Source organism: Petromyzon marinus, chromosome 42, assembly GCF_048934315.1.
Source record: "Petromyzon marinus isolate PM22_M1 ecotype Great Lakes invasive population chromosome 42, UKy_Petmar_22M1.pri1.0, whole genome shotgun sequence".
NCBI lineage: Eukaryota > Metazoa > Chordata > Hyperoartia > Petromyzontiformes > Petromyzontidae > Petromyzon > Petromyzon marinus.
In genome coordinates, this window is record NC_133708.1 from 6503385 (window position 1) to 6521920 (window position 18536).

The 18536-nt window shown below is 51.2% G+C and overlaps 1 protein-coding gene across 1 annotated transcript in view; it reads left to right on the top strand.

The window, feature by feature from the left end:
* Positions 1 to 2860: 2860 nt before the first annotated feature.
* LOC116951315 (monocarboxylate transporter 2-like) overlaps positions 2861 to 18536 on the top strand; it is a 30578-nt gene continuing 14902 nt past the window's right edge. Inside the window, exon 1 of the mRNA XM_032969870.2 lies at positions 2861 to 3280. The gene's annotated coding sequence lies outside the window, so the exon portion shown is untranslated. The remainder of the gene's footprint in view (positions 3281 to 18536) is intronic.

Here is an 18536-nt window from a genome sequence, read left to right on the forward strand (position 1 = left end):
AACCGCAGCTGAGGTGCAGCTGTTGCCGGCTGCTGCTGCCGTTGCAGAACCCTCGGCCAAGGCGGGGGGGAGGGGGCTCTCGCAGGGCCGGGACACGGGGTCCGCTCTGGTGCCACGTGGGGTCAGAGCGGCCACGCACAGCCGGTGGTCATTCAAGCAGCGAGGCTGACCGTGGGAAGGGGGCTGACGGGGGGACTCATCCTTAAATGAGAACATTAGCACTGGCCATCTCAGCCGGTCCTCTGTCGGCCCCTAGCGTTTGGGGAATGTTAAACAAATGTCTGCCCGTATCTGTGTCCCATAGAAATGTCCACAAAGCACCTATCCTTTGCGTATTATCTTAAAACATCAGCAGTTCCTGGATACCTGCATTGTGGTCCTCTTGTCTGAAGTCAACATCAAAATATGTTTGAGCAGATGTGACCGACAGCAGCGGTGATACAGTGATATACAACTGTGGGCCTATAACAATAGGTTTTTACCCTTTCTGACAATAAAACAGTTGTGTCAAGATGTTAAAGCACCATACATAATCCTTTTTCAAGGAATCCCGTCTACATTAACCACACGTACTTGTGGTGATCATGCAATGTATGCATTGGCTTTGAAACTGTTTAATCCACACCACAACTATCTCTGGTATGGACCAATCAGTTTCAAAGACAATGAATACATAATTATCAGAGCATGTCTTTGTTTTGTTTGCATGATCACCACAAGTACGTGTGGTTAATATAGACGGGATTCCTTGAAAAGGGATTCTGTTTGGTGTTTTAACATCTTGACACAACTAACTGTTTTATTGCCAGAAAGGGTAAAACCTACTCTTATATATTGATACTGGCAAGAAAGGTCCCATATTGTAACTGTGGGCCTGTTTCGTCTCCATCAGAATTCATCAGCACACGATAGTCACCAATAATCATTGCTGCAGAGTCTGCCTCTGGCATAACCGTATAAGCGGAGTCCTCACGTCCACGCTATGGGGGCCATTAGCTCGGCTCATGCCCAACGACGCTCACACCTCGCCGTGTCACTTCATTGCCGCTTACAATTCGTTGATTTTCTGGCCTATAATAGTTTCCCCATAATTTACCAATTTCATCTCTCCCGCGTGTTTTCTTTCAAATTAATGTACGATTGGTTCGCCGTGAATCAACCAGGCTGTTTGGTAATTGTCGAGTCCGTGCCAGCTCTTGCGAGTCGCAGGCTTCAGAAGCCATCAACACTCCTTGCTCCTCCATCCAACAAATAAAGCCAACATGTGAAGTGATTGTTGCACAAGGGTTTCCGACAACCCACCCTGGGTTGACACTGCTGACCGTTTTCCATTGGCACATCCGAGCCGAGCCATCAGAGGGCCTCATCGTGGGTTTCCACTGGCTGTTTGCCGTGCCAAAACCAAAGCAACCCGTGATACGCTGGCCTCGCAAGACACGTGAATCTGGCTCGGGGTCAAGAAAGTTCAGTGACGGGATTAATGACACGTTCATTGCATGCGACGTCAGTCATTACACTGAGGATAATTTCACCACGTTATCTACATTAGCCTCGACTCGTTCATTCAAGGAACTGGCTCCTTTAAGTTATTGTTGTCAAGTTGGCTCGGCAAGGCCCCAGCACAGCTCTAGCATGGCTCTGCTGTACAGTGGGGAAAAAAAGCATGGATGAACAATACCGGAAAGCCACTTACGGTATTCCCAATATGCTCCAGGCCTCTAACACTCCAACTAAAACCCCGGGGTGGACTTTATTATATTGATGACTCTGGGCATTGACATCCTACAGTCCATCTGGAAAATCCACACCGGGTTTTAGGTTATCGGAGCAGCTTCAGGTTCCACTCTGGGGGCATGTAATCCGACATGGGCCTTGACATTCCAAGCTCCACGATAAAATACACTTTCGGCCTCAATACATTATATTCTCCAGGCTATAAGGCCAACCTGGGCTGTGAGACTCCACATTCCGTGCCTGTAGGCCACACCGGATATTGGGGTATAATTACGTCTACACTCCAATAAAGGGGTCCGCTAACCTGACTCTAAATATGACATGCCATGCTCCTTTAAGTTAACGAATTGTTGCCGCTCCAGTCCCAGTCCGCGGAATCCAGTCTGCTGTCATTCCATGCACCCCCCTTTATTTCTAACTACGTGACTTTACCGAAAGAACCAAAGAATATGGATCCCTGCACTCACGAAAACTTCAAATCTAGATTCTCCCCCCTTTGGTTTAACTGCTACACTATATGCTCCAGGCCATCCTCCTTGGTGATAATCCGCTCCTGGATTTCACACTGTTATCTCTTCTCCAGTCTATATATAATCCGGGATTAACACTTCATTTACCATCATTGTAAAGGATAATCCACTCCTAGTTTAAACACCATATGCTACAGGCTATTATTGGGTTTTAACACTCCACAATCTATACTCCACCCTGAAGCTCTACGCCTGGTTTTATATTTGTGTAATTATTGAATCTTCATGCCTGGGTCCACGAACGGCCAAGGCTGTAAACGTTCCAGGATCCATGCGCGATAAATACGCTCCGGGATCGAAACGCGACGAATCCGCTCTGGGCTCCAGACTCTGGAAATCAGCTCCGGGCTCCAGATTTTTAAAATCTGCTCCGGGCACCATATTCTAGGAATGCGCTCCGGGCTTCAGACTCTGGGAATTTGCTCCGTGCACCAGGCTCTGGGAATCCGCTCCAGGATACACGCGCTGGGGATCCGTTCCGGGATCAGGCTCTGGGAGTTTGCTCCGGGCTCCAGGCTCTGGGAATCCGCTCCAGGATACACGGGCTGGGGATCCGCTCCGGGATCAGGCTCTGGGAGTTTGCTCGTGCACCAGGCTCTGGGAATCCGCTCCAGGATACACGCGCTGGGGATCCGCTCCGGGATCAGGCTCTGGGAATTTGCTCCGTGCTCCAGGCTCTGGGAATCCGCTCCAGGATACACGCGCTGGGGATCCGCTCCGGGATCAGGCTCTGGGAGTTTGCTCCGTGCACCAGGCTCTGGGAATTCGCTCCAGGATACACGCGCTGGGGATCCGCTCCGGGATCAGGCTCTGGGAAATTGCTCCGTGCTCCAGGCTCTGGGAATCCGCTCCAGGATACACGCGCTGGGGATCCGCTCCGGGATCAGGCTCTGCCCACGCGGTCGCGTCGCTTTTGTGCATGAAGGAGTCGGGTGGATGAGACAGCGGGTCCCGGAGACACAAAGACACGGGGACAAGGAGACTCAGGGACACAGAGACACGAGGGCGAGCGAGAGGTATCGTCATCCCCATCAGCATCATCACATGTCGTACACCCCTTCATCGTCAACCGGCTGCTCGGCGTCCTCGCTGGGATGACACCCGCGATGCCTGGGCGAGTGTGAGTGGCCGATGAGTGGGGTGATGGTGATGATGGTGATGTGTGGGTGAGGGTTCGCTAGTGAGGTGTTGTCTTTGCTATTGGATGAATGCGGCTGAATTTGCTGTAATTGCACTCCCAAGAAGGCCGTGGTGCCGATGGGTGGACTTGTTATTTTGTTTATGTGGATGTGTTGATGGGGACGGGTTGGCCTGTCTGCTGATCCATGTTGTTATTTTGTTTATGTGGATGTGTTGATGGGGACGGGTTGGCTTGTCTGCTGATCCATGTTGATATTTTAAGGATGAGGGTGGTGACATGTGGGTGAGCGTGCACGCTAGACGATGGTGTTGTTGTTGTGATGGCGAGGAGGATGGGGTTGAGTGGCATTCTGGTTGGAGCGCTGGCGTGAGCCCCGGTGTGAGGGGATGTGACGAGGTGGGTCTCGGTGTGAGGGGTTGTGACGAGGTGGGTCCCGGTGTGAGGGGTTGTGACGAGGTGGGTCCCGGTGTGAGGGGATGTGACGAGGGGGGTCCCGGTGTGAGGGGTTGTGACGAGGTGGGTCCCGGTGTGAGGGGGTGTGACGAGGGGGGTCCCGGTGTGAGGGGTTGTGACGAGGTGGGTCCCGGTGTGAGGGGGTGTGACGAGGGGGGTCCCGGTGTGAGGGGTTGTGACGAGGTGGGTCCCGGTGTGAGGGGATGTGACGTGGGGGGTCCCGGTGTGAGGGGTTGTGACGAGGTGGGTCCCGGTGTGAGGGGGTGTGACGAGGGGGGTCCCGGTGTGAGGGGTTGTGACGAGGTGGGTCCCGGTGTGAGGGGGTGTGACGAGGGGGGTCCCGGTGTGAGGGGTTGTGACGAGGTGGGTCCCCGTGTGAGGGGTTGTGACGAGGTGGGTCCCCGTGTGAGGGGTTGTGACGAGGTGGGTCCCCGTGTGAGGGGTTGTGACGAGGTGGGTCCCCGTGTGAGGGGTTGTGACGAGGGGGGTCCCGGTGTGAGGGGATGTGACGAGGGGGGTCCCGGTGTGAGGGGTTGTGACGAGGTGGGTCCCGGTGTGAGGGGGTGTGACGAGGTGGGTCCCGGTGTGAGGGGGTGTGACGAGGGGGGTCCCGGTGTGAGGGGTTGTGACGAGGTGGGTCCCGGTGTGAGGGGATGTGACGAGGGGGGTCCCGGTGTGAGGGGTTGTGACGAGGTGGGTCCCGGTGTGAGGGGGTGTGACGAGGGGGGTCCCGGTGTGAGGGGTTGTGACGAGGTGGGTCCCGGTGTGAGGGGGTGTGACGAGGGGGGTCCCGGTGTGAGGGGTTGTGACGAGGTGGGTCCCGGTGTGGAGATGTGATGGTGTGATGGTGTGAGTGTTGGGGTGATGTTGTAGTGTGAGTGATGTTGTAGTGTGAGGTGGAGATGTGATTCTGTGATGGTGTGAGTGTTGGGTGATGGTGTGAGTTTTGGGGTGATGTTGTGTGAGGTGGAGATGTGATGGTGTGAGGGTGAGTGATGTAGTAGTGTGAGGTGGAGCTGTGATGGTGTGAGTGTTGGGGTGATGTTGTAGTGTGAGTTGGAAATGTGATGGTGTGATGGTGTGAGTGTTGGGTGATGGTGTGAGTGTTGGGTGATGGTGTGAGGTGGAGGTGTGATGATGTGAGTGTTGGGGTGATGGTGTAGTGTGAGGTGGAGATGTGATGGTGTGAGTGTTGGGTGATGTTGTAGTGTGAGGTGGAGATGTGATGGTGTGAGTGTTGGGTGATGGTGTGAGTGTTGGGTGATGGTGTGAGTGTGGGTGATGGTGTGAGTGTGGGTTATGTTGTGAGTGTTGGGGTGATGGTGTGAGTGTTGGGTGATGGTGTGAGTGTTGGGTGATGGGGTGAGTGTTGGGTGATGGTGTGAGGTGGAGATGTGATGGTGTGAGTGTTGGGTGATGGTGTGAGTGTGTGGTGATGGTGTGTGTTGGGTGTTGGTGTAATGGTGTGAGTGTTGGGTCATGGTGTGAGTGTTGGGGTCATGGTGTGAGTGTTGGGTGATGGTGTGAGTGTGTGGTGATGGTGTGAGTGTTGGGGTGATGGTTTGAGTGTTGGGTGATGGTGTGAGTGTGGGTGATGTTGTGAGTGTTGGGGTGATGGTGTGAGTGTGTGGTGATGGTGTGAGTGTTGGGTGATGGTGTGAGTGTTGGGTGATGGTGTGAGTGTTGGGTGATGGTGCTAGTGTTCGGTGATGGTGTGAGTGTTGGAGTGATGGTGTGAGTGTTAGGGTGATGGTGTGAGTGTTGGGTGATGGTGTGAGTGTGTGGTGTGAGTGTTGGGTGATGGTGTGAGTGTTGGGTCATGATGTGAGTGTTGGGGTGATGGTGTGAGTGTTGGGTGATGGTGTGCGTGTTGGGGTGATGGTGTGAGTGCTGTTTAACGTGTCCCGGACTTCCAGGAGAAAGGTGATTGTCTCGGTGGGTCTCTACAGTATGGAGGTCCGGGTGAGTGACAGTGAGATGACTTGTGAGGGACCGTGTGAGAGGGTGAGGATTTCAGGTTTAGAGTGAGGGGTTTGAGGATGAGTCGTGATGGTGAGCGGATTTGAGGATGAGGTGGAAAGCGTGAGGATTCCGGTTGAACGGTGAGGTGAGGAGGGTAAGGGTTTAAAGGTGAGGGGATAACGTATATAAGAAGTGAGGGTTTGAGAGTGAGGGGAAGGATTTGAGGGTGAGGTGAGCAACGGGAGAGGATTTTCGGATGTGGATTCGAGGGCGTTGTGATGATGGCGAGGAGGGAGTGAGCGGCGAGGGCCTGTAGGTGAATGGGGTGTGTCAGGGCTATCGTAGTTCTCACCCCAGCAGTGAACTTCATGATATTCGAGGTTGCCGTTTCATTCAATATTCAAGTTTGTGTGTGTCTCTTTTTGACGTCATTGCTATGTGTTGTGTATCTGTTAGTTTTCTGTCTTGTCAGTATCCTTTAATTTGCCCCAATTAGCCTGAACGTATTATTAGCATACAATTAACACATTATTAGCATGATTCGTTGATTTTTACATGCACGTTTCAAGTATCATTAGCCTTAAGCAATATTCATCAAAGACTCTACGCATCGCGACGTCCCTGGCATGAGATATGAGGGTGGGGGGTGAGGGTGGGAGAATGTTGGTCATGTTTGTTAGTGTGATAGACTTTGAGTGTTAGAATGGGGTGAGGGTGAAGGTGAGGGTGAGCGAGGGTGAGTGTGTGAACTTGACAGCAATTACAGCGGGCGACGAGAGATTCGTGGAACGTAAAACTGCAGTCGTGCAATATCACCACAGCCTCCTGGCAAGTGGACAAAATGAGAGAGACATCGCTGCCTCACTGGCCCATAACGGTATCATCAACCGTGATGAATCCACTGCTGGTACTACCTCGATATCCCGAAACCTCTTAACCACATCGCCCCCGCGTTGTCTCATGAGCTCGTGAACTCAGAGGGCCTTGTGGCCGCACCCCCCGCTCGCCTCGTGGTGCGCGCGGCGCGTGCCCGGCTTTGCCGTCACCTCGTTGCAAAAGCAAACGCCGCGTTCCGAAAACACCACACGTAATCCTCTTTGCGCGTGAGCGATGGTCGTCACCTGCGTTCCCATGCCCGTTTTTGAGGCTGTTGACGCGCGCCGTGAGGACAAACCGGCATCGCTCCGTGTCGGGCGCCGCGTGGAGGGCCCCACCGCCGGCTACTTTGCCGTGGCCTCGAGAAAGGATCAGTGACTCGCCCAAAGATGGAGTCGTTCAGGTTAGCGAGACGGCCATTTGCGGAGCAACGAGGTACTGCCCGTGGGAAACTAAGGAGCGAGTGGGCTCGGTGGTCTGTGGTCTTCTGTGGAGACGCTGGGTCTTGCCATGGGAGTGTGGTATTTCCACTACTGGCTCGGGCCACCAGTGGAGTGAGGGATGCCCCCTATGCTTGTTTGAGCAGCGAGGTACTGTACGAACTTAATCTGCTTACAGGCTGGCCCATATTTGTGTCCATGTATGGTTGGGATGTTTTTTCTCCTAGCTAACGTCCCACACTCAGATCTGTTATTTGCCTTCCCAGAGAGATGTTGAGTCCTGTTTGTCTACACGGTTATACAAATGGTTAAAGGAAACTGTGTAATCCCATCATGCGTAAGCATTATTTTCAAATTGATCCCAGTCGGGTTAGTAAACCATGTAACCATAGACCGTTGTCAAGTTTCGCTTTCAGTGAGCCTCATCAGCAATGTACGGCTTCACAAAAGTTTGCCACTGGGGTTTTTCGGAAGTCATGTGCAAAAGTTTAAACAACCATGAACAATATGGGGCCCAAAATGTTTATTTTCAGTGTTGTGTAGACAGTTCTCAAATAAAGTCTCTCTGCTGATTTAATTGCGTGGTTGTTATATTCTGAACAACAAAAAAGGCGCCAGTCTTTAGCACAGCTGGTGCAGGAAGAGACGGTTGTAATTTAATCGCACAAATCCAGGAACGTTTTTCAAATTTAGAGTTAAGGCTGCGGCGTTGGCACAACATGGCCAGCTTTTGTGAGTGACGATAACAATGTTAACTGAAAACGATGCAAAGCTAACATGCGTCTGTTTGCTTAGCATTATCTCCGTGGCATAGCAGATGGGCCGCCTGCTATGCACGGTGGCTAGGTCGGTGACACTGTCGTTTTACATTATCTCGAGTTCAGAGATCTTGCTGATTTTGGTGGTCGCTGACCGCACAGCTTCCCCACCCATTAACTGCCTGCCCAACTGCCCCTGCCTGATAACATTTTCGTATGTGCAAGCCTGGCCAATGACACACCTAATGTCGGGAACCAGTCCAGAGTTTGCTTATGTTGAAACCACTGCTGCTAAAATCATGCGTGTCCAGAAGACCGTGTGACTGATGAGATGTGTAAAACATAGTTTCATGGTGTGTGTAGAGGGACCGAGATATGGTACAGTCAGGGGAAAAAGTATTTGATCCCCTGCTGATTTTGTACGTTTGCCCATTGACAAAGAAATGAGCAGTCTATAATTTTAATGGTAGGTTTATTTGAACAGTGAGAAACAGAATAGCAACAAAATCCAGAAAAACGCATGTCAAAAATGTTATAAATTGATTTGCATTTTAATGAGGGAAATAAGTATTTGACCCCCTCTCAATCAGAAAGATTTCTGGCTCCCAGGTGTCTTTTATACAGGTAACGAGCTGAGATTAGGAGCACACTCTTAAAGGGAGTGCTCCTAATCTCAGCTTGTTGTCTGTATAAGACACCTGTCCACAGAAGCAATCAATCAATCAGATACCAAACTCTCCACCATGGCCAAGACCAAAGAGCTCTCCAAGAATGTCAGGGACAAGATTGTAGACCTACACAAGGCTAAAATGGGCTACAAGACCATTGCCAAGCAGCTTGGTGAGAAGGTGACAACAGTTGGTGCGATTATTCGCAAATGGAAGAAACACAAAAGATCTGTCAATCTCCCTCGGCCTGGGGCTCCATGCAAGATCTTACCTCGTGGAGTTGCAATGATCATGAGAACGGTGGAAACATTATGCTTTGGGGGTGTTTTTCTGCTAAGGGGACAGGACAACTTCACCGCATCAAAGGGACGATGGACGGGGCCATGTACCGTCAAATCTTGGGTGAGAACCTCCTTCCCTCAGCCAGGGCATTGAAAATGGGTCGTGGATGGGTATTCCAGAATGACAATGACCCAAAACACATGGCCAAGGCAACAAAGGAGTGGCTCACGAAGAAGCACATTAAGGTCCTGGAGTGGCCTAGCCAGTCTCCAGACCTTAATCCCATAGAAAATCTGTGGAAGGAGCTGAAGGTTCAAGTTGCCAAACGTCAGCCTCGAAACCTTAATGACTTGGAGAAGATCTGCAAAGAGGAGTGGGACAAAATCCCTCCTGAGATGTGTGCAAACCTGGTGGCCAACTACAAGAAACGTCTGACCTCTGATTGCCAACAAGGGTTTTGCCATCAAGTACTAAGTCATGTTTTGCAGAGGGGTCAAAAAATTATTTCCCTCATTAAAATGCAAATCAATTTATAACATTTTTGACATGCGTTTTTCCGGATTTTTTTTATTCTGTCTCTCACTGTTCAAACAAACTTACCATTAAAATTATAGACTGATAATTTTTTTGTCAGTGGGCAAACGTACAAAATCAGCAGGGGATCAAATACTTTTTTCCCTCACTGTATGTGGAATGCGGTGTATTGCTCGCTTATATATTTAGCTACTTAAAGTCTCCACGGCGACGCTGACGATTATTCTGTCATCGTTTATGGTCACGGGCAGGCCAAACTACGAGTGCGTGGCATACTTGTACGTACACCCAGGCTGTGTGGCTTACAGCTCGGCCCGTCTGGCACGAGTTTGATCTTCATCATCGACTTGGCCGGGGCAGCCCAGCTGCAACGCGTTCGATGCTCTTTGCGGAGGTTCGCGGTTGGCATCTGAGAGGCCACCTTGGTTATTACTGCGGATGTAGTAAACCGTAAAATACGCGCGGTCAGCTTCACAGTGGATGTTTAATATCCCGTGATGTCATTTTGAAACGACGTAGCCCATTGTGGTCCAAATTTTCTAAGTAAATAAAAATTACCTGCAAATTACTGATTTGGGAAGCACAGCAGCACCTTCTTTCGTGGTTGCCTTGCGCTATAAGCCTGGCACAAATACCAAATGCCTGGCACAAATACCGAATGCCCTCATTATCATCATATTGCTTGTGAACAAATCTGAGTCTACGGCTGGAGGGCGCTGCCACCGTAACCTCGCTGTGACATCATTCGGGGTTCGAGTTACTCCTGTGACACGCGAAGACGAGGGAGCAGCGTCTGCGGGAATGTCATGGAAACCGCGCACCGTCCCTCTCACTGCTGCAGCACGGCGAGGCAGGCAGCCCACTGAGCAACGTACCCACCTGTACAGGCCTTCCGTCAACCCCACTGCTGGATGAAGAGCTCTCCCGCACGGTGTGGGTTGTGAGACTGATCTGACCACACCTTACATTTTGGGCAACAGCCGTTCTTCATAGCACATACAAATGACCGCCTTTTGAAGAAGGGTTATTACCCAAAATGTTGCCTATTGTATATTTTTCAATTAAGGCCGCAGCGTTATTGATGAACGTGTTGAGTTTTTTGCTGTTGTCAGTGCGGTTTAGTTCAGGTAGGGAGCATAGACACTGGAGCGTAGAAGTACAATACAACAATGGATTTTGCTCCCCTGTCCTCTGCTGCCCACAGCGTATGCCCCAGAGGAATCCTTCGGACTTTTTTGGTCACCCATCCAGGCACGATCCAGGCTCAACCCCCACTTAGCTTCTGAGATCTGACGAATTTGGGCCCAGTCCGGCTGATATTAACCAAGGTTCCCATGCACTGGATAATGTCATGAGAACCTCGCCCCGTTGCCTCTCCTCCTCCCAAACACCCTCCCACCCCAGGGAGGTAATGGCGTTGCATCGCTATTATTATTTAAGTCCCATCAGCCGCATAGTCTTCTGGGAGAGTGCACGGTATCAGCAGTGCTGGTTCAACGCAAGCAAACTCTGGACCAATTTCGACTTTCATTGTCTTGGAGCTAGGCTCGCTTGAACCAATGCTGGTGAACAGCCAAATGTTTCCAGGTAAGGACCCCCCCCCTCTATTAGATATGTGTCCTGACTGAATAGCACGTGGGCCCTGTGCCTTTGACAGATCAGCTCCTGCACCTAATGACGTGGTTCTGAAGGCACGGAGGGTCGTGATTGGTAGACGTGGGAGGTTCAACCCCCAGCGATTTAATCAATTGCCGCAATAAAAAAAACAAAATACTAATTGTTGCACACCTTGTAATTATGGCGGTGAAATCCAAACTTAAACAAACGCAGTTCAAAACAGGATCTCCTTGTAAGCAGGCAGGCAGGCGGTGGCTTGCTGGCAATGGTGCACATTCAGTAAACACATTGTCCCACACGCACGCGCTAATCGCATTGGCACATCTGACCTATATTTAGATGGCTGCCACAATAACGGATGCTGGGTGGCTGAGGATTTTACCTCCTGAGCCCAGCACCACCGACGTCATCGGTTCAAGCAGAAGTGGCAGAGCCTCTCCATCAAACTTGGCAGATGTCCCCCCCCATCCCCCATGTGTTTTAGGCTAATCTCGGGCCTCCTTTGAAGCCCAGGACATAAATAATTACAATATGTACCGGCACTGTTGTGGCTGCTGAACAGTCGAGCGTCTCCGTCTCGTCAGGTATCTCTCCGTATCTCTATCCACGTCGCTCTGCATCTCCGTATCTATGTCCTTGTGTCTGTGTGCCTGTCTCAATGGGTTAACTTACTGCCTGCCTCCCTGCTGACTCCCATCTCATTGCCCCACACACTTCTACCCCATAGCTTCACCACCTTCCATCCCATTGCCGCATATACATCAGGCCATATACATTAGATCAACATCCGTGATGAATATCTGAACCGGTCCTGGGCCTCCCCAAGGTCGACTCGGCTTTAAATGAGTATCTGGTGAGGTGTGTAAATATCAGCACTGGGTAGACAATGGTGGCCGGGCGTGGTGCTGGCCGCCCACCTCTTCGTGTGCCGTGCCGACCTTTGTAGGTGCTCGCTAACAGCTCACCCCCCAACAATCTGCTAAGGCCATACGGTGGGATATTTTTCTTAGTTTTTTTTATCAGTTACCATGAGCTGCAGGATGAATAGGTCTCACACCAGCACGTCTACATTTGCATTGACTCTGTGACTGCTGTGCTTGCCTTGTGGTTCGTAATTGCATTTGGCATGCATTGATTTGTACAGTAACGGGCCGTAATCCCCAAAGAAAAGGCGTTTCGTCAAGATTAGCATATTCCATTGACCTTGAGCCGTTATCATTGCTGCCAATCGCCATCTCGGCGCGAACTTCCAAATGTGAAGAATACTTGCAAGCGTTCACAATGCTGCCTTGTACTTTATCTTCTTTTGTCGTGTGGCCAAGCGCAGCTCTGCAGCGGTTTCGTGCTGAGCACGGTTTCCTAAGTAGGGGTCGAACCCTGGGAGCTCTCCTGTGAGGTCGGTAATGGGTTTTGTGGCGCTGCAGCACAATTACCACCACTTGCCTTGCACCGATAATTATGAATATTCTGCAGCTGTTCACGTTCAACATTCGTTTGTTACCGACTTGTAATTAATGTGTTATGAGCTACGTTTTTAATGCTACGAAAAAGAGAGAAGGAAAAAGATCGTGCCATACTTCATGTAATAATAATCATAATAATAATTTCCAGTCCTTTGTGAATCCGCTGCTGGATGAAGTCCTCCCCATGCCATATCGGCCATGCTGGTGGTTTGACCATACTTATCCACGCTGATCGGTGCGATAAGGTGAAGAGGAAGGCGCCCAGGGCCAGTTCAGGTTTCACTCGCCACTGATGTTAGCCGTGGCTGGGAATCAAGCTCGGTCTCAGAGTTCGTAGCACAGTGCGCTAACCGCTGTACCAAACGCTGCACCTGTGAGACACTTGACAACACAGAACTGTGGCTAAACGCTCGGTGTTTGTGGCTGCTGTGGGATAACTTTCCATTGAAAGTCACGAGTCCCCCTGACCGTCTTGAGCGCAGCGAGGAGCTCATGTCTATGGGTGGACCTGAGCCAGTGGAGGATATTGACGAGTAAAATGAATGAGTCCAAATTGACAACTCCTCTTGACTTGCCATGTGCCCGAACCGGCTTGGTTGAACCTAAAGGGATTGATGGGTGAATCGACCCCCGAGCGCCATTTGAACTCGCGACTCTCCACATGGCTGCTGACGCTCGCTTGGTGGTGAGAGGGCAGCGCCGATGCACAGTTCATAGGCTGGCACAAGCCACGTGGTGACGTCACCGCCACTTAGTGGTGAATGGCGATTGTTGTTGTTGGTGTCCCGGGTTCAGTGCCAGATTTGGTGCCAGATGAGTGGGCTTTTCACTTGGCTACCCTAACCACACTGACAGCCGGCTGCATTAATTAGCAGATATTCACTGACCAATAGATATCGCCAATATTTCTGTTGGCGCCCGATGGCTCTTCCTTTGTGGAGAGATGGAGCGATGGAATCGGCTCGTGTGCAGATGCTAGTTGTATTATTACATCGGGATTGTGAGGGATGCCGACAGCTCATGCATGGGAGGCCCTCATCCAGCAGTGGATTGATCATGGCTGGTGATGATGGTGATGAGTCGGTGACCAACAAAACTTAGAAACGGTTGCTTCAAAAATGAAGGCGTTAAATTCATAATTTCTAATTAATGAACTGTTTGAATTCAATCTGTACCGTGATAAAAAAAAACTCAACATACTTATCAATAACACTCCCTCAAAAGATACGTTTATAATAGCCGCCTTTTCACGCAATGTCCCTTCATAGCAGATGCATGGAGAGCAGCCGGAACGGTATGTGCTCCCTGTGTGCTCTGAAGAAAAGGCCATTGCCCAAAACGCCACCTATTATTTACTAAGCCTTTTCAGGGCCACGGTGTCATCGACGAATGTGTTGAGATTTGCGTTGAGTGTGTTCGTGCAGCAACTCCAGCGGAAGCAGCATCGCCAAATGAGATGTACAGTGACGGTGCTACAGGGTGCGTTCGGGACAGCTGTGAGACACTGATGGATCGTGCCATGTCGAAACCTCTTTGTGGGTGTGCTGCGTGTAGGGCGTGGATCGGGTTGCAGCTTCTCTTGGCAATGATGGAGGTGCTGCCATTGTCACAGAGGCAGTGGCGCTCAAATCCCAAGTGCAAGGGGTTTGTTGAGATGAAGCGGATAACCATTGGAAACCATGAAACAGGCATTGGGGAAAACTAGAAAGAGATCCATGTCTTCCTGCCTATGCGATTTACAGAAATATGATTATTTGCGTATGTATGTATCAGCAGTGTGTATAGCGTGTGTGTGCATCTGCCAGTTATCTCAGTCAGCCCATAATGCCGAGGTCTGTCCCATCCATAACCTGCTGCCTGTGGGCCTTCCACACATCACGTGGCGGCCTTATTGTGTACCTAGCCTGGCACAAGTGCTACGGCGACGTCACCGTGCTCATGCGTGTGAGAAGTGGAGAGTGGTGAAGCAACGGTGCACGCTGCGCCACGATGCCAGCTACTTGGGATTTATTCCTGGTCAACATCGGTGGCAAGTGGTGTCGGAATCCATCCAGGGCCTCCCCTCGGCAGCCTCAGCATAAATTGAGTACCTGGTGCCATGTGGGAGCATCGGCATAAGCATGAAAGTTTGGCTTCAATAGCCACCGCTGCCCATCACGCTCTTGCGCTGGCCTTGTTAAGTGTTTCATTCGCAGCCATTGCCTTCACAAATTACGCGGCTACATGTATTTGTATATGTAAGTCTTCGGTAACTGTCAACATAAACTAGTGTTACTTTCTGTAAAGTTACAGCAAAGTGGGTTGGCGCGGCTTTAGCAATGTTTGTAGTGCGAGTTGTGTGGTACATGCCGCAATTGTGTACTTTATCAACGTTATGCTGCTACTGCAGTTTCCAGAGCCTGGGCTGCGTGTAACCTGGATTTATTTTTTATTTCATTAACCTGAAATTCTTTGAGAATGATAACACCGTGGGCTGCCGTCGGCTGTCTTCCGACGGCTATTCTGGGAAGGCTCCCAAAATCGACAAAGGTGTAGCAGGCGGAACACTCTTCACTTGTTTATTTGAGAGGGAGCATCTCGCTTGCAGTGGTTGTCCAGGGTATTGATTGACGCACCGCAAACGTGACGATAGGTATACACACATACAAAGATCCCTATTACAACCTGAGACTGTTGGGGCTAGTGCTGTTTGCGTGCACCAATTTAGGCCTGCATGGCACACGAGGGAGTGGGTGGCCAGCATCACATCCGGCTGCCTTTGTCTCCCTAGTGGCAGTTTACACATTGCACCAGGTACTCAAGTTACGGGCGGTCCAGACTGGTTCAGATAATCATCACTGGTGTTGGCTGTGAGCAGGAATCGAACTCGAGTTGACTTTCACACCCTCGCACTAAACACACACACACACACACCTTGTTTCCCCTCTATGAAAACATGGCAGCGTAGGAATAGGAACCGTTCTTCTTCTCAAGTGCCCGTTAGGCACGTGTTTGGTGTCGGGAGAGGTGCCTGCGTGACGTACCGGAACATTTCCACAACCGTATGTATACACAAATACGTCGACAATATTTTAATAGTTTGTTTAAAGTCTACAGTATTCCTCTATAAGGACCTGAGCCCATTTCACTATAAGGGCCTGAGCCCATTTCACCAGTGCTAATGTCTGCTGCCCTCGGGAAGGCGATTTGAGGTCAAGACTGAAACCCAGCCTGGGCGCTGGCCACGTGTAAAGTGAGCAGCGGCACCGCGTGGTGCCGTGCGTTGCCGCGCGATGCCACGCGGTGCCACGGGGTGTAAATCCGGCCCCTCTCAGGCTCACGCGCCAACCGGTAACAACACTTCCCCTCCTTAGCCGATAAACAAAATTGCTCGAGACGGTGACCAGCTCTTCGAACAGTCAACAATCGAGTATGCCTGATGGATCGATCTTCCTTATTTTAGCCTGTCCACTGATAACGCATTGTATCTTGACGAGAGAAAAAGCGCCGAAATTCCATGTTTCTATATCGGAGCCAGTTTATCTATCGGACAACCACTGTTGACTTCCCGTGAGGCACCACTAATTTTATTGCCCCCCATCTGCCACCCCAGAGAGACGATGACCTCACCTATCTCCCAACCGGGATGTGAACTCGGGCCGTTAAAGCTTGCGAGTCGAGTGCTCCGACCACAGCGCCGTGGCACGGCCACTCTGCCGTTCTCCACAGAGAATCACCGTGCGGCTCAATCCTTCGCTGGATGAGGGCCCAGCCACGCCGTGCGGGTCACGGGGGTTATTTGACCAGAGTAAGTGGACTTTGCCATTGGATGACTTCAGATGGAACGGCAGCCAAAGATGAAAACGCGCCCAAAAGGAAGCGGCTGATATGCTGGTGCTGGGTGGATTGTCGCATCACAGGAGTGTGAGGGATGGCGGCGTGTGGAGGTCTTCATCCAACAAGTGATAAGAGCATGGCTGAGGGAGAATAGTGATGCCCCAATGGGTCGTACGCTTTAAATTCCCACCCACCTGTAGGTGCGTGCCGGTGGGTCGGTAGGTTCGCTCGCCTGTCCATACGGTGGAGTTTGTGGGCTCTCTCCAGAACGTGCGGAGTTTTCCCTGGCTGCCCTCCCAAACTTTCCATAGCCAAACCCTGCTGGAATATATAGCCGTGGGCGCCGAGTGAGGCCTAGCCGGGTAGAGATTTCACCTTGGTACCCTTGCACCGTTGACGTAGCCTCACCAGTACTCGCCTGCTGTTTGGGGTTTACTCCGTCCATCACCCACCAAGGATCACAATAAAATCACTAACACATCACTCCACATCCACAGTGGTTGCCCTTGGCATAAACTGGTCTCTCCCATGGAAATGTGGAGTTGAATACCACCCGGTTATGTGAGCAGAGAGACACTTTTACTTGTTTATATTACAAGGTCAAAAAGTCAGAAGCATCCGACTCAAGCTTAGAGCAGTGCTCATCTCAGTTTTGTATCCCTGAACATCCGGTGGAAATTCCACAGTCCTATGTCGGGGACCAGTCTGGATATTGATTATTTAAATTGATGAGTCCAATGAATAGATGTCACGAGGATTGTTAATTTGCCAGAATACGCATTGACATTTCACTTGTAGAGACGAGCATAATCTTACAAGAGAGATTGTAGCGTCGCCAGTGCATGGATGAGTAATGGATTTGTCCTGTAGCCTCATCAACTGACGGATTGCCAATCGGCGAGAATGACTTCGAGCTCCGCTCCGAGGTTGCCGTGTGCTCGTGACACAGCTCCATCCTCGCCACCATACGGTTACTATTCGGCTTCTCCACCCAGGGAAGCCGAACTGGCGGGTCTCGGGGATCTTCATCACGAGGGCCCTGCCAAGCTGTTGCAGCAAGAGGCGATGTTGCTCGAAGAGTGGTTTGCACATCGTAGTTCGGCATTGGGATGATTTGGCCAACACCACTTGCACCCGGAGGAGACCCATGCAGAATTGTGGGGGGGGGGGGGGGGAAGGTAAAACTCTGCAATGAGAGGTGCCCGTGTCAGGAATCGAACCTAGGCGGTCCTGGCTGTGGGGTCACAAGTGCTTCCACTGAGCTTCCCCCCCCCCCCCCCATGTCGGCAACATTGCTTAGGAGAAATATTTTTAGAATTGTGTAATTGCAGTCGGCTCCATGTAACTGCACACCACACAGCCGCATAGTCTTCTTAGGTCACATCAGGCTAATAATCATAATAATAATAAATTAATTTCCTTGATGTGCCCAGGGAAGCCTCACTGAGTCCGAAGACTATTTTCAGCAGGATCCTGCATGCATTGGAGTTTTTGGGCGCTTCAGTTCCGTGTGTGGTGCAGAGTGGCACAGTGGTTAACACTAGTGCCTCACAGCAAGAAGGGCCTGGGTTCAATTGTCGACTTGGGTACCTGTGTCTGGTTTGTATATTCTTTCCCTCTCATGCGTGGGTTTTCTCTGGCTTCTCCGGTTTCCTCCAATAGCTAAAAGCTCATTCAGTGTAATCGGTATTGGCCTTTCACGCAAACGCTGAGCAAAGACGAGCTCACGTACTGCATAACGCCTTTGGCAGCACCGCTGCGGGTCGGGGCACCGTGCTATCGACCAAGTTCTGTCGGCACAGTGCCAGGGGGCGCGCTGAGAGCACGCGGGCTGGGCGTTCCACGGAATTGGAACGTTGTGAGCTCCTGACGGGGGGCCAACTGGGCCTATCCTATCGTCGTTGAAATGAGCCAACAGTGGATGTCCTTTTGAATGTATAATTGTCATCGCGGACTTGGGGTCAGCAATGGAGATGGGCACGGCTCTGCCGCGTTTTCGCACACGTGCGTACAATCGGGAGCACGCGACGGTCCTGGAGAGGTGTTGGGAGCCCGTGGAGGGGAAAGTCGTTGGTTTTTGACCTTGACTTTTGTGCTATTGAGACCGCGCTGAAACCGTCCAACTCTCTGCGCTTGAGAACCCGGATCGATGTCGTTCGAGATGGCCGTTCGGAAATTGAAGTTCAGATCTTGGTGGTGCTGGCTCTGTGGCTCCGGCGCCGGGCATCAGCCTTGGCGCGAGCGAGCGAGCGAGCGTCGGAG